Here is a 6,600-nt window from a genome sequence, read left to right as displayed (position 1 = left end):
AGGCACCAAAATACATTAAAGAACTTTGCAAAGCCTTTTCTTTCTTTCTTTCTTTCTTTTTTTTTTTTTTTTTTGTGCAAAGCCTTGATAAAATATGACTTGAGTGGTACAGAGTATAGTGGTTGAATTCAGACTGCTTTAATTACTTTCTGGTGCTGCAGTGGCTTTTCAAACACTGTTATTTTTGTCTTTTGTTTTGGGAGGAGAAGCTGTGCCCACAATTTATGATAGTATGTTTCAATCCTTGTGTTTTCAAGGGTACCTTAGACCGTGGGTTCATCTCTGTATTCTACATAGAGTCTAGGAGATACAGTATGCATTGAATGAATGTTTGTTTAAACAAAGAGGACAAGTTCTCACTTACGGGCTCAGTTCTGTTTAGTGAGAAACCAAGCAGGTCATTGTTTTGCTATCTTTTGTTTTCAATCTGACTTAAAAATAGACAGAAATTTTTGACTTGAGGTGTAAAAAGAGGAATGCTCTCCACTAGAGAACAGTCTGTTCTGAAATTACCAAGATGTGAAGCACCTTTCCTTAAAAACAAAGCATAGCTATCCAAATAAACATTTTCTAAATTGTCCCTAAATAAGTTACACTATCTTACGTAAGTAATTCCTGTTTTGTGGTAGCTCAGCATTTACTGACTTGAGAGGCCCAGATGAATCAAAAAGGGATCAATGCCAGAATTTTAAATGTGCAAACTGAAAAAGAAAAGAAATTCTACTTAATTTTAACATAATAAAAAAATCCAAAATTATTAAGATGATCAACTTAGACCTTCAGTCCAACACAACTTTAATTCAGTTATTTTACTTTGTGGAAGGAAAAATTAAACATTTCAACTTAAGACTTTTTTAATTAAAAAATACAATTTAAATAATAAATACAAAATTAATTTTGATTTATTAATTTTTAAATATTTTATTTATTTGAGAGAGAGAGAGAGAGAATGCACGAGTGGGGGTAAGGGCAGCGGGAGATGGAGAAGCATACTCCCTGCTGGGCAGGGAGCCAGATGTGGGGCTCAATCCCAGGACCCTGAGATCACCACCTGAGCTGAAGGCCGGCACGTAATTGACTGAGCCACCAGGCGCCCTGGAAAATTAATCTTGATTTAAAAAAAAAAAAATGGTTTTACATAAGAGACTCTTAATCTTGCAGAACAAACTGAGAGTTGCTGGGGGCAGGGAGGTTGGGAAAGGGTGGTGGGGTTATGGACATTGCGGGGGGTGTGCTGTGGTGGGTGCTGTGAAGTGTGTAAACCTGGCGATTCACAACCTGTACCCCTGGGACTAAAAATACATTATATGTTTATTAAAAAATTTTTATAATAAAAATATATTAAGTTTTAAATTTCAGAATAGCATATTAAATAGTTTCAATAAAGCTTAACCATTATATCATTAAAAAATGGTTTTAAAGTCATCCATAACAAAACCAATCTGGTTAGATTTATAGCTCTTGGACCTCACAATAATTCAATAAATCATTTCTTAGCATTGATACCATCAATACACACACTGATCTCACCATGCCTTCTACTAAGCACATTGGAGATAGTCTCATTTAGACCTCACTCCATTTGACCCAAGGAAACGGGCTCACTGAAGTTAAATGACATACCCAAAGTCATAGAGTTAATAAGCCTAGAACTTGACTCTGACTCCAGGTCTCTAAAGCAACCTCTCACTCTTCCCAAATACGCGTACATTTCTCAGTACAGCTAGATTTTTTTGTTTGTTTGTTTGTTTTAACTTCCATAGTCACTGGGATGAGGCAACTTTTAGAGCAGTGGTGGGTACAAACAAGAGTTTGTTGTTTTTGTCCCTGTTTTTCAGTTTTCTCCTAGATGCCTGAAACATTCTAGTCCAGTTTTAAAGTCCCCCAGCTTCTTCAGTGTCCTAGAAAGAGACCATTTTGTTTGCTTTCTTATATGTTAGCATTTATAACTTATTTCAACCTTGCTAAGAAAACTGGTTGATAGAGAGAGGCTACTGTCAGTCATGTGTTGTTGCTGGTATCAGTTTTCTCATTATTCAGGCTTGATGTAGCATTTTAACTTTCAGAGCAAAAAAAGTTCTTCTAATCAGTTTCACTTATGTCTATTGAGTAACTTCTCTGTGATCTTGGTTTTTGTTTTGTTTTGTTTTGTTATCCATTTTTCACAACTGCAGAGCATTGAGGTGAAAACAGCTTCTGTGTCTTGTCAAAGACCGGCTGTTTGATCTTTGGGTGGATAGCCAAATCTTCCCATGGAGACGCTAAGATGTTGAAAGAGGAAGCCCAAGTTTGGGGGATTTTGATAGTCACCAATAACCCCCCAAATGCTGGCCAAAACTTTCACCTTGCAGTTTTGCAAAAACTTCACTTGGGTTAGAACTCAGTTCTCAGACTGGATACATATGTTAGGATCATTCTTGCAAGTTTCCCCAAGATCTATATGTTTTCGTTATTTCATATCTATGGAAGCATATTTCATGTCTGTGGCACCATGAACAAGGGGTTGATTTAGTTTATTTATTTTTAATAATAGTGTCGTTTATCACCATAATCTGTGGATCCAGATTCATACCGCATAAATCAGAGTCTATAAAATAAACTGATCATGCTTCTCCATAATCAGAGCTATATTGGGAAAGAAATCAGTGGAAAATAGGGAGGAAGTAAATGAAAGAAAATAATTGAGTCCAGTTGAGTTCAAGTCTAGATTAAAAATCCAGAAGTGGTCGAATTTAGTTGTTAAACTCCCTCACTTCTGTTGTATTTGGTCTTACACATGAATGAGTTATCATTTCCAGTTCCTGGAAGGCAAATAATTGAGCTCAGACTTTAAAAATTATAATTTATCTGGAATAGGCAATATGTTCAGAGGATTCAAAAGTCAAAAGGTGGGGTGCCTAGGTGGCTCAGTGGGTTAAGCCTCTGCCTTTGGCTCAGGTCATGATCTCTGGGTCCTGGGATCGAATCCCACATCGGGCTCTCTGCCCAGGCAGGGAGCCTGCTTGTTTCTCTTTCTCCACTTACTTCTCTGCCTACTTGTAATCTCTCTCTCTGTGTCAAATAAAAAAATAAAATCTTTAATAAAAAGAAAAGAGTCAAAAGGTCCTACCAGTAAGTATCCCCCTAGGAACTCAATATGCCACTCCCACTTGTTCTCTCTCTCAAATAAATAAATAATATCTTTTCAAAAAAGCTTCTTATGGAAAAAAAAGCTTCTTATGCACCTTTCAGATATACATTTTTGCATAAAGAAGCAAATGTGTACCTACATTTTTTTCCTTTCAAAAAATGCAAAATTTTTATCTGGAAGGATACATCGTGTACATGATATACAAAGTAAGTGTACATAGCATATGTATGAAGTACAAAGCAAGCAAAGTGTCCACAGTATAAATGTTGTATACATTATTAATATGACATGCAAAGTGAGCATATTGTGGTCTTCTCTACCTTCTTTTTTTTTTTTTTAAGCAATAAATGTATCTCAGAGATCTGTTTCATATCAGTACTGAAAGAAGTTCCTTATCTGTTTATGTGGCTATCGAATATAGTTTTCTCTTGTTTGGATTCTGCAGCCCCATTCATTCAACCAGTTCCCTATTGATGGACATTTGGGTTATTTCCAGTGTTTTGCTACTATAAACAAAGCTGTAATGAAAATCCTCACACATATGTCATTTTTTTACGTATTAGAATATAACTATAGGGTAAATTTCTGTAAGTTGAATTCCTGGGTCATATATAATTTTGACAGATATTGCCAAATTATCCTTTTCAGAGGTTGCACCAATTTACATTCCCACTAAAATGTAAGGGATCACAGATTTTCTTCTATCATTACATTAATCATGTATATAAATAAATAAATAAGTAAATAAAATTTTTAAGAACTGCTCTCCACATGGTATAGTCTGAATGTTTGTGTCCCCCCCCTCAAACCCACATGCTGAAATCCTAATCCCCAAAGATGATGCTATTAAGATGATGGGGCCTTTGGGAGGTTCTTAGGCTCTGAGGGTAAAGCTCTCATGAATGTCATTAGTGTTCACATGAAAGAGATCCTTTACCCCTTTTGCCATGTGAGGGCACAGCGAGAAGGTGCCAGTTACAAACTAGAAGGACGATCCTGACCAGAATACAACCATGCTGGCACTTTGAGCTTGGACTTCCCAGTCCCTAGAAAGGTCAGAAATAAATTTGTCATTTATAAGTCACCTGCGCTGTGATATTTTATTATACAAGCCTTCATGGACTAAAAACGCACACCATCAGAGGTAAGCATCTTCTCCAGTCTCCAAGGTCCAAGCTGACTCTGGTCTCATTGGTGAGTCCTACATTATAACATTTGCTGTCTTCTCCTCTCACTGTCCTGAGATAATTCCTTAAACTCTCATACTCTCTAGCACTTGAATTATTACTTTTCTTGAATGTATGTATCACGTTTTCAGTTAGACAGTAAGCTCCATAATGACAGCAGCCACATTCAGTATCTTTGACTCCGCAATGCCTTGTGAATGCCTGGAATGCAGAAGTGGTCCAATGAGGAACTGAGACCCATCGAGAGGTTTGTAATGGAACTGTGAAAAATATGAGTGGAATTTCAGATACTTTCAATGTCTCAGCTTTGCCAGGTGGGGGAAGGGATATCAACTCTTAGGTTACAAAGGAGAGCAGAGGTAGAGGGGAATACATGAACAAAAATCAGATTAATATGTTGAAACTTGCCAAAGTCTTCTGGTAAACCCATTTACTTCACCTTGAGAATTTTCCTCTCCCCAAATGTAGGCACTTGGAGCATTGTCCTAACTCAGTTTCACCACCATTGTAGTCATCCCAGTGATTGCAAAGCACTGATTTGAGAGTGTGCGATTCTTTGGCTGGTTTCCAGGACCGAGGTTATGCAAGATTAGACATTTACTTGTTTTTACCTCCCCTTCAACTCAGATGCTGCTGCCTATTGTCTTAGACCTAGCCTTATATTAGGTGTCTCTTTTGCAGTGAAGAGGGTGTTACCATTTCTAACCTCCCCTCCCCCACCCCATCAACCCCAGGTTTGCCATCTAGCCTGAAAGGCTCTGATGAGGGACTGAATCCTGAGGCCTGGATGTGATTTCACGCCACACAACAGAATGCTGCCCATCTCCCCAGCTTTGACTCTCTTTTCTGCAAAAGATCCAAGGAGGCCACACTGGTATAGAGATCAGGAATCTGTGTGTCTTGGTTTCTTGGGATGGAGATGGATATTCTGAACTTCCAGACAATCCAATTCCACTTTTCTATACTATAGAATGTGCAATACGTTCATAAGTCAGTGGAAAATGGAGCCAAAATATGAGCTTCACGATAATTAATAACAAAGAAGTGTACATTTCAACCAATTGGCCACTTACTCTCTATTCGAAATTACGTCAAAGTCTTATAAACATTACTTTTAAATGGCCATTTTGTGTTTTTCTGTTGAGGGAAAGATATAAGTAAATAATCAGCAAGAATTACAATAAAAAATATTGCTTGGTATATCTCATCACAAGCCCATGGCATTAAATGAGAGAATATATGTAATCCCAATGTCTAGCATGGAGTACATGCTCAATAAATAGGGATTGTCACAATTATCAATGATAAAACCCTACCACTAAAAATCTTTAAAAAGGGGGGGGGGGGGCCTGGGTGGCTCAGTGGGTTAAGCTGCTGCCTTCGGCTCAGGTCATGATCTCAGGGACCTGGAATCGAGCCCCACATCGGACATGCTGCTCAGGGGGGGCCTGCTTCCCTTTCTCTCTCTGCCTGCCTCTCTGCCTACTTGTGATCTCTCTCTCTCTGTAGAATAAATAAATAAAATCTTAAAAAAAAAACCCTACCACTAACAACTGTTCAAAATTTCTTCAAACTTTAATTTCTTTTAAATTATAAATAATTCTGGAAATAATTACAATAAGGATAATTTGGCTTATTATATTAATTTCCTTGAAACTCTGGGGACTTGGAGCAGGGAAAAATTATAAAAATAGAATGTATCTGTCTTTACAAATTTGGCCAGCAATAGCAACAGTGCAAAAGTTAATTTTGAATTCTAACTTTTAAAATAGTAATAATTTATGTGTTTTCTAAAATATTTAATAAAAATATATTTGACCCCCTTGCAACAGAGAGTTGCATGCTTGTAAAAAGGACTGGAGTAAAACTTTAATGAAAGCTTACAGTTCATTTTCAAGCTTCTTTTCCTGTAATATGGGCCCCCACCCCTCCAATGTCACAGAATTCCAGCCAGAACCATGGCCAGAGTCATGACCATGACCAGAGTCAGCCAGGAAGACTTGTCAGAAAGGTTAGATATTCTGCTGTCCTGCACTTATTTTTATTGCTTTGATTCCAGCAGCTGGCACAAGTATCATGTCATCATCTTTTCTACAGAGATACTCAGTCTTTCTTTGAAAACATCTAGAATCCAACTGTATTCTTGGGAATAGTTGTTATCTTTTGAGTGTCTGATTCAGAGAAATGATCACCAGTCTCTTTAAAGTGAGCTTGCTGACTCAGCAATTAAGAGTCCTATACTTCTTTGAATGACAACTGTTTTCATGTTTGTCTTTTACTATA

Source organism: Mustela nigripes, chromosome 9 (assembly GCF_022355385.1).
Source record: "Mustela nigripes isolate SB6536 chromosome 9, MUSNIG.SB6536, whole genome shotgun sequence".
NCBI lineage: Eukaryota > Metazoa > Chordata > Mammalia > Carnivora > Mustelidae > Mustela > Mustela nigripes.
This window is presented reverse-complemented; position numbering follows the sequence as displayed.